This window comes from Paramormyrops kingsleyae, chromosome 12 (genome assembly GCF_048594095.1).
Source record: "Paramormyrops kingsleyae isolate MSU_618 chromosome 12, PKINGS_0.4, whole genome shotgun sequence".
NCBI classification, from domain to species: Eukaryota; Metazoa; Chordata; class Actinopteri; order Osteoglossiformes; family Mormyridae; genus Paramormyrops; species Paramormyrops kingsleyae.
Genome location: NC_132808.1, coordinates 29449479 through 29459872, shown reverse-complemented (window position 1 = coordinate 29459872; position 10394 = coordinate 29449479). Strand labels below are relative to the sequence as shown.

The following is a 10394-nucleotide window of genomic DNA, read 5'->3' as shown; positions in this document are numbered from 1 at the left end:
AGTATCGTTTGCGATATTAGTAACCACTAAAGAATAACGCTGAATGAAAAAATTAGCAAAACACAAAACCGTATAAGATTACAGTGAATTGTTTTATCAGACAATATAGGGCTGAATGTTTTAGGCCTATATTTAGGATTGTGTAAACTCTACTTTCGCGATGCAAAAAAAAAATTCAAGACAAAGTAGGAGTCAAAATCAGAAGGCAGCATTTCATCAATTATCAACAGTTATAGACTTAACTAAACATTAAACGTTAGTGTCAAGATTGGAGATCGATATGTATGTATCTAGGTTTTCTAGCTTCCTCGTCTTTAAAGTCGCACATAGCAGCCCAGACGGGCCCGACCATGGACGCCGATCCTTGTCCCTTAAAGGGACGCCCAGTCACTGGATGCCGCCGGCTCGTGGGCTGAAGGCCGGTCTGTCTGCGTGAGTCTGACCGCTGACCCCCGGATCGCAGCATGGTCAAGCAACGAGCTGCTATTTGATCGCGGTTCCTGCGCGGACAGCATTTCTCAATCATTTATATCGAACCGTTTTATGCAATAAAATATTTCTTCTTTTAATGATTCCCATCCCTCTTCATTTAAACCCAGTTGTATTATTATCATTATCATCATTATTGTTATTATTATTATTATTATCATTATTATTATTATTGAGCATCAATTTGCCTTCACGTGGGGTTTTTTTAAGAAACGGCATGGTAAAAAAAAAGCCGGGGTCGCACCTAAAAGATCCTAGAGAAATGCCACGATGAATCTTTATTCAGCAGAGTAAGAAGATGTGAAATGTTTGTTTGCTTTGCACGGCACAGTCTCGCTCTGTGTACAGCTTCACAGCCTTTCGCCGCAGTGCTGAGAGGGCTTCCCCAAGCAGCCGTGCATCAGTCCTTGCCACTCTCCTCTCGAGATTACACACGGTCTCGCTCCGAATTCAGCCTGGTACCTGGGAACGTCCCACTGCGAATCTGACACATGTATCTGCCGGTGTCCTGCTATTGTTCTCCTGTCGTGACACACGCGTCCCCGCGAGCGCTCCCGCGGCGAGCTATGGCAGGTCCGCTAAGGAGGCTTCCCCGAGGAGGCTCCCCGAGCACGCGGCTCCGCTCCGCCCGGAGAGGAGCTACTGGACTGTGGCCGAGGTCACTGGGACTGACACGGGGGGAAAAAAAGAAAAAGGAAAAACGCACCGGGTTTCCCTGACCCAACCGTGAGGCTACAAGTATTTTCTGCTCTCAGTTTTTGATGAGTTGAGTTGGTTTATATGTTAACAATGTCAGGAGACCCTAACCCATGCATGCCCTGTATAGTCCTGCTTTCTACCTAAAACGTCACTCTGATCTTCCGTTACAGTGATGTGATCAGCGTTAAGCACAATAGTGTGAAGTCAGATATCACAATTAATGAATAGCCTGTGTGCTAGATTATTCGTAATTATATTAATTAAGCTGGCGTTTTCCTCTTTGCACACCCAGACGCCAGGGTATAGCGTATGCTAGTTTGGTGATTATATCAACGTAAGGCCAGTCTCGATCTAGAACACCAATAATTTGGATGTAACGTATTTTATCACTTTTGCCAAATACTGTTTGTCCTAGCACACAGCACGCTTGTATTGTGTAGTTAAGTATGTATAAATATATTTACTGTAGATACTGCAGTCTCACTTTTTCTAGACCTATCTGTCAATCTATCTGAGAAAAATATATATTTGCCTATGTAGCCTTGATTTTTGACTGTATATCCGTATTTCTTATATCCATTTTTGTGGTAGGCTACTGTGTTTAGATGAATCTAGTCAAGATTATTATTATAACGTATTCTGTATTATAAATAAAAAACTCGCGCGGTGTTATGAATATACATTTGGGAAGAGCGAGGCCGATGCGTGGGTGAGTTTGATCAAACGTCGGGACCGGAGTCTGGACGTCATGCAGTTAAGTGACGCCATTTGACGAGAAGAGCATCTGCTGGCTTAAATATGCTTTAACCAGCACCGGGCCGCTAGATCATGTCGCCTCCTCTCCGGACTTATCAGGTGAGGCGCTCATTTGCATGGCGCTGCCTCCGTCTGCTTGTTTTTAAGCGGGATTTATTAGGGTCGTTAACCGAAGTCACAGCTGCGCTTCCGGAGTTAAACTTTATGTCCGGGAAAACGAGGTTGATGTTGAATTACTACTTCATCTCTGTACCGTGTCATTCTGATCACCGAAAGCCGACCCCGCCCGTGAAGGACTTAACTCCCTCTGCGCCGGGCGGAAGGAGCTCCATTACTGTGCTCTACAAAATCATTACTGCAATAACAACCGATTAACTAACCGCTCTTCGTTTTAACAATAACGCTCGTTTACTTAGGTTACTATGTAGTTGAAATACTTCTACATATATTTAATTTTATTGTATTCCAAAAGACACAAATGGTGTGTATCTATTATTTATGCTTTTATTAAAATTGCCAAACAAGGTAGGCTGCAAGAAGAATGAGAAGAGCCGGTAATATTCAGGAGCTATTTATTTTTGTAAAGAAAAGACACAAAAGCGCCAACCCCCATTGCGCTGTGTTCTCCGTGCCGCCCTGCAGGGGGGAAGAAGGTTAATGCGCGGATAAGAAGATGAAGTATAGAAGGTGTCCCCCCCCCCGCCCCTCGCTGGTCCGGGAGTGATGAGTCCTGCTGGTCGGGGTGGACAGGGCAGCTCCAGCAGACTTTACCTGTCAGCGCCGCCCCCCCCCCGCTGTCCCGCAAAAATGCTGGGGGAGGGGGGGGGCAAGCTAGTCACGTGAGCGGAGGCTATGCTTACGTAAGAATAAATGTTTCTAAAGTTGTCTTATGTTTTAACGGGAATTTGTGTTCCAGCTTCTTAAAATGCACGGTTTTATACACAGTTTAACAGGGCAGAGATTTGATATGTATCGAGTCAAAATTTCAAATTATCGCAGAAAATAGTTTTTCTGCGATATAATTTAATTTTATCTTGCAGTAGGCTACATTCACATAAAGTGGGAAAAATCGCAGAGGACCATCCACGCATGGACTCAAACCCGCAATCTGGTAACATGCAAAGTGTAGGTAGCCTATTTACTAACGCGCTGTTGCAGCAATAATTTTACTTTCGTTTTCTTTTCTTTACATTTTAACTTTAATTTTGGCCTAAATACAAATATATACGCACAACCCAACCCAAGTTCATCTGTATTTCGTGCTTTCTGAATGCAGAAAAAAACTTTTCAGAGTTTGGTCATATAACCTTTGAACCGGCGCTGTTCCCGGATATGAAAGCGGACCGTATTTGCGGCGTTACGGCCGCCTGCGTGCGTCTTGCTCTCAGTCTCATCTAGTTCGCTGCGGGCTGCGTGTAAATAAGATGGGTGACATTTCGGATGAATTGACATGCAGCGTTTGTCTGGACATCTACAAAGACCCTTATTTGCTACCTTGCGGGCACAGTTTTTGTCACAGCTGCATACAAGGTCTGAGCACGGCTTTGGAGCTGAAGTGCCCAGACTGTAGGAGGGAGTGCAGAAGTTGGGAGGATGTAGTCAGGAACTACAAACTGGCAAACATTGTGCAAGTGCTTATGGCAGAAAAGGTGAGTTATCGCAGGTATAATGCCTTTCGTACGTGTAATGCGGACTACCTGGATGTTCCGTCCCGGTTGCACCCTTGGCTGCCGGGATGGACTTCGGCTGTCCGCGACCCTGCACAGGGCAAGCTGTCACTGATGGGTGTACTGATCGTAAGTTCTTAAATGCACTCATCATTAGTTATTACTTTATTAAATACTACCCAGGCTTTAAATACTGGATTTCCCTCTACCCTGAAATGTACAGCTAGCTGCCTGCTGTATCCACCGAGCCACCCGATCCCCGCCTTTGTATACATGCAGCTGTTTTGGGGTAAAGCCACGTGTGAGAAAGGCATTCTGTGTTGACTCCGGGTTTGGGTTGCCCAGCAATGATGCATAATAATAATATTTTTTTACAACAGAAAATTTGCCATCCAAGTCAAACTTTTAATATTAATATTTACGCTCCTTTTCTACAATAAAGTGCGTTTTACTGTGTAACCGAGACATTGTAGAGGTAGACCAGGGGTGAGGAACCTGATCTATGGAGGTCCGGTGCGGGCGCCGGTTTTTGGGATGACCTATAATTCAGCCAATAACCGCCGGTTCCCAGGACTGCAGTTGAGAACCACTGTTTTATTATTGGCTGACTGAGAGGTCATCCCACAAACCCGCGCTCACACCGGACCTCCATGGATCAAGGTCCCCACCGCCGAGCGAGACTCTGCAGTGTGATGTTCTTTTAAAGTCGACCCTGCTCCAATTTCAGGGTTTATCATTCGCCTGTTATGCTGACACGTGCCACGGTTTAAGTCTGAAAACTGCACCTTAACTAATGCGGCTGTTTTCCTTAGAGCCCCGAAGCCGGCCCCCCTACAGATATTGACCAATGGAGGCTTTCCTACTGGCTCTTACTATTGGCTGTGGTGCTGCTGGTCACTGCCGCCTTCTGTAAGTGTTGTTGGTATGTCTGTACTGGTGCATAGGAGTACATCGGCATACAAGCATAAAGGTCACATTCACAGAGTACTCAACTGGTTGGTTGAAACAAAATCTTGGTCTGGATTTTTGCTTTCTGGACCTGAACTTTCCACCTCTGTCTGGTTCTCATAGTCCACAAACCAATTGTTAGGCTTACTTGTGTCTCAGAATTGTATGCAAGCATGTGTGATTGTGTGGGTCACGTGATTGACTGGCATCCTGCTCAGCCTTTGCCCTCAGCTTCTGGGGATGGGCTCCAGTTTCACTCTGACTCTGTACTGGGTAAGCAGTTATGGATGGATGGATTATAAGGTCGATATCCTTGTAATAGTGGATTGACTGACCTCTAACGATGCCTGTTATTGTCTTACAGTAAAAAACAAACTGGAATCTACTGCCGAAGAACTGCTGGACTCTCAGATGCAGCTTAGAACCTTCCAGAAGGAGGGCGCTGTATGTTCACGACTAACAAATAACACTATCTTCACAATTTCTTTGCAAGATTACCTGCAAAATTCCTCTGAATTTGGAGGACTTGTATTGCACATGAGAAACATTTCGTATTTCACCTGTAACCACTGACAGACTAGACGGGTGTCAGAATGTCAGACGTGTGTTTCTGGGACTTTGACTCCTTGGCTTATGGGCTTTATTTCAGGACAGCGTGGCGTCACCTGGGAGCATCACTGACTTTCTGATGTCCGCACTCTACTGGTGTGTCTGGATCGTCGTCAGTCCCTTATTGATTATCTGGACCATAGTGCAGTGGCTTGTGAATGCACTTATTTATCTTATTTACTTCTGCCTATGGTTCGTCTACTATTGCCTTTGGCTAATGGTCAGCACAAGCTTCGATTACTTATTTAAGTTATTTAACCTGGCTGTCTACACCTGCGGACTCAGCTATATTTTATTAAAGATGCTGCGTTTATTGCGGAAGCCACACACCGGCGGCTGATGCTGTGATTGGTGCTACTAACCAGTAATGTGATCAGTCTGGCCAATGGCAGGACTTGTTTTTGTTACATGAAATACTGCCTGTTATTTTTTAATTGGTCTCCATGGCGTTGCCCGACGCTGATTTGCTGTACGCCTGGGGATCATGTGGTGCGCTTTTCATAAATGTAATTTTGTATTCAAAATACAAATGTGCATTCACCTAACAAAAGCCTGGGCTTTTATATAGATGGAGGTTTTTGGTAGAAAATGACATTTTGAACACTATTTTTGTTACTGCTTAAGAGTTTAGCTGTTTTGCATCCAAGCTGCAAATCAGAAATGGCAATAAAAGTTTTTGCTAAGAGTTGTTGAATTTCTTTGTAAACATTTATTTAAACTGCTTAGCGGACAGAAGTACTGCCCATGAGAAGAAGTGAGGTTTAGCACCATCTTCGAAGAGCACGAGCGAGTCTGAAGTCTGAATTGCTGAAGCCAAATTTACGTGAGATTTTCACGTATCGTCTCTTATGCATGGAAAAGTAAGACCTACAGCTGGTGATTTACCTTGACGGCTCTGTTGCTTAGGGTGAATTATACGGCAGTACAAACATGTTTTTGAGAGTTTTATGACTAATGCAGCCTGAAATTGGTAGCTAGATTCTTTTAGATCAGGAGGGGTAAGCTGTGAATGTGGCAGTGATGAGAAATCAATGTTGTGGCTGAACTTCGGCACAAACGGGAGCTGAGCGTGGTAGGATTTGATTGTAGTCATTGTGAGGTATGGGACCAGATGCAGAGCGATAGTGCTGTAGTGTGTGAAGTTTGGGGGTCCGTGTCAGTCCGGAAGGTTCCTGAAACATTCACTTGTTGCTGGGAGAACTTGCCTTGGTTTACGAGCAGGCCGTAAATGTGACAGGCCAGATGATTCGTTCAGGGTGGTTGACATGAAGTTACTGAGTAGGATATAGTGATCAGTGTGTTATTAAAGTATATTATCGTACATTAACATTAAACTACTAATGTGAATCATATGCTAACTGCATGATATGCATCTATTCAAGTCTGTATCACAGACACCGTTATGTTTTGGTTAGCTTTTGTTAGCTTTTATTTTCGCACCGCGTCCCTTCCCGCGCACGCCTCTACCTATTAGTTTCCAGCTAATGAATGGATGCGGATGTCCTCAGGTTTCCCGCCGTCATGGAAATCCGGCGAGAGTTATGTAAACACGACCTTTCTGGGCTCCGCGAGCATACATAAAATCGCGGAAAAGATGTAAGCATTAAAAAGTCATAGGAAATAGCTTGGTGCTAACGAGGTAAATTTTGCTGTAGCATTTGTCCGCTTTGACCTGCGCACCTGGGAAAAGGAGGCGGCCCCGGCGCCCGGCTCTGGCGTTCTGCAGAAGCGCTCCCTGCCGCGCGCTGATATCTCCACTGTGTCATCCAGACATCCTGCCCCACCCTGGCTGGAAGACCGATGGTTTCTCCAGCCCGGAGGCCATTTGCCTTGGCGCTCCGTGTGCGGACCCCCCTAGCAGGGGAGCCCCCCTCACACCATCCGTTGGCTTTAATTGCATATTCGTCACGCTCCCGGGTCTTTAGGTCTAAAGAGGGTGCAGGAGGTGGGGCGGAGTTTGTGGTCTGTGTGCCGGGGACACCCAGGGCTGATGAAGGCCTATGCACTAGGAGTGTAATTTGAACCTGGGCGTCAGCATGAGAGTGAGGAGCCCTGAGCCAATGAGATGGTGCGAGGACTGATTATCTGAAGGGCTCGCCTGCAGCTCGCTGTGATGGAGACCTGGACAAGCTGGGTCACAGGCGGAGGAGGTGTGCACTCTGATCTGCTGTCACACGCCTTCACATCTGGAAGAAGACAGACCAAGGACAGAGCTCTGAACAGCGTCCTTCAACATCCTCCGGAACTTTCCTCAGAACTTCCCCCAGGATGTCCTTCTAAAGCTTCAGTCCAAGGAAGTCAGTCCTGCATGAAGTGAATAATTTATTCATCTAGAAAATGTATAGTTATATATAATGAGATGATTTCTGGTTACATAACCTTGAAATATTACAGGATCTCTTAATACACCAAGAAGTGCAGAAAGTATTGTTCTGTTTGCTTCTGCTGGGACCAGAAACAGAACCATGTGATATGAAGACACGAGAAAGGATCAGGGGCTGCCACTTTGGGTGGGGTCTGGCCACGGGATGTTTTGGGAGGGGGACACACTGAGGGGCAATGAGGATAGGAAAGGAAAACCATGTAAGCCCCGACATTCCCTGCCGCACACCCCATGATGAAGGAACGGTCCCCAGAATAAATAAATAATACAAAATGAGTGAGTAAAACTATATAACTTAAAAATAATTGGTGGTCAATAATGTTACATTTCTAGTTTGCCACTGCTGGAATTCGTTGGTGGCTCTTTTAACTGGACAACCGACCTTAACACCTAAGTGGTTACTGCTCTGACTAGCTGGATAGCTAAACCGTTTGTAATCATCTCCAAGGCCCAGTCTCCTCGCTGGCTCGGTTAGGATCCCGGCCCGCATTCGAACGGCGGCTTTTCTCATCGCGAACCAAACACAGACACTCCGTCTTTCCTGACTCTCCGAGGGGCACCGAATGACTTCGCATCAGTTGCTATGCGACTGACGCAACAGCGGGACGCCGCTCATGAATAATTAATAAGCAGCATGCTGCTGTATTACAGGAACGAGCAGCAATCGCGTGTCTGATGCTGGTCCGGGGAACGTTTACAAAACTTTGCGGCATTTTTAAGTAAAAATTATTGGCTTTTATTTCCGATTCGCATTACAAGGGCTCGGGTTACAGACAGAATTACCGCAGTCGCTATCTGAGGTCGGGATTTCAAGTTTTAAGTGTAGTAAAGTGAATGGAGAATGAAATATGTTGAGCAAGGATGGCACGATGGTTCGTGGTTCGCTAGAACTCCCCCGGGAAAGATAATCGGGGGGAGGAGACGCTGTCCCGGTGGTGGGACGGGGGTGGGGTTGATTATTCCCAAGCGTGTGGACTGAACGCTGTGTGATCCCTGGCTACTTACTCAGTCAGTCTGGTGTGTGTGTGTGTGTGCGCGTGTGCGCGCGCGCGCCTGTTTGTTAATGTGTGACTCTGTCTGTGCGAATGTGTGCAGGCGCGGGCGGATCTTAGTGCGCCGGTGTGTGTGTGTGTGTGTGTTTACCCGGTATAGCCTGACGGGCCGTATTAAGATGAGGGAGAATGACGACGATCGGTGTGCACTTCAATAAAGCCCGCAATCTGTGTCAGCTGCTCCCCTTGACACGGGTATCTGCGGAAACGGGAAGCCAGTCACTGAGAAAGTTCTACCGTGTGACGGATCCCCTTCTGTGTCTCGCTACAAATTTCCATATTGTTGGGGTTTCCAGTCGACTTCCGTCCTATTCCCAGTCATGTAGCTGCTCATGAAACTCCAAATGACGCTCGTCTGCAGATCTCGCGCCGGCCCAGCCCATTCTTGGATGAGGATGAGGATGCTTTTGGTCTGTAGAATGTTAAGTAGCTCATCCTCGAAGGACTTCTGGATAAACTGCCGATGAGCAGGACTGAGATCAGGTGCTGCTCTCTGTACATGTCACGTGACGAGTCCTGCTGCTGACGTCCCGCTGAAAGACCGAGCATCTACGTTAGAGCAGGAGAGTGTAAGGGGATTTGATTCAATGCGTCGGAAATCTTTCATTTTTATCATGTTTTGATTAAATTAATTTATTCGATTACTCTGATAACGTAAATTCATTTAAAAAAAAAAAAAAAACTTTATTTATGCTGCTGGTTGGTACTTTGTGACCTCTTCTAAGTGGTGAATGAGCCTTCCTTGTCCTCGACCACAGAAACAAGCTGATTGTCCAATCATATCCATTATTTTAGTATTTATGTCTTTAGCTCTGGTGCTACTTTGAATATTAATAAAGTTTATATATTGGTGGACAATATCAGCTTGACACATCGGACTGCTACCGACATATTGACCAATATCTCATGCATCTCTAAAGGCCAGCATTATTTTTTACTTCACTAGCTAGTTAGCTACCTCGAGGTTTCGATCACTTTTTGCTGCTAAGGAGGACGTCTCTCAAAAGCATCATAGTGCTAAGATTATGTGCACATTATAGTGAGTATTCTGCACCACAAAACGGACAGCTTCCCAAAAGCATCGTAGCGCAATGATCATCCCTGTAGCACAAAGATCATCACCATAGCGCTAAGATCATCCCTGTAGCACAAAGATCATCACCATAGCGCTAAGATCATCCCTGTAGCACAAAGATCATCAACGTAGCGCTAAGATCATCCCTGTAGCACAAAGATCATCACCGTAGCGCTAAGATCATCCCTGTAGCACAAAGATCATCACCGTAGGGCTAAGATCATCCCTGTAGCACAAAGATCATCACCGTAGGGCTAAGATCATCCCTGTAGCACAAAGATCATCACCGTAGCGCTAAGATCATCCCTGTAGCACAAAGATCATCAGGTAGCACTTGCATTATGTATGTTGATAAGGCTTCCCCTACTATCCTGCGCTTTGTAAATCTGCATGCTGCCACTGCTACTTTGTCCATCCACCTCCAGCATGCGAAATATGAGCTCACAATGACTGATGGTTATTAAAATGTCTCACAGGAGCGCCACCCTGTGAAAAAACAGAAAGGGATTGGATGCACCCCACAGCGACCCTGTGAAAAACAGAAAGGGGTTGTATCGCGCCCCTACAGCGACCTTGTGAAAAAACAGAAAAGGGTTGGATCGCGCTCCACAGTGACCTTATGAAAAACCAGAAAGGGGTTGGATCGCGCCCCATTGTGACCCTGTGAAAAAACAAAGGGGTTGGATCGCGCCCCACAGCGACCTTGTGAAAAACAG

General features: G+C 45.9%; 1 long non-coding RNA gene across 1 annotated transcript; it reads left to right on the top strand.

Annotated features, from left to right (window-relative positions):
* The first annotated feature begins 3085 nt into the window (after positions 1-3085).
* On the top strand, positions 3086-5853 carry LOC111847300 (uncharacterized). Its single transcript, XR_011981850.1, has 4 exons — positions 3086-3593; positions 4424-4520; positions 4924-5003; positions 5209-5853. It is a non-coding gene; the product is annotated as an uncharacterized lncRNA (long non-coding RNA).
* The last annotated feature ends 4541 nt before the right edge of the window (positions 5854-10394 follow it).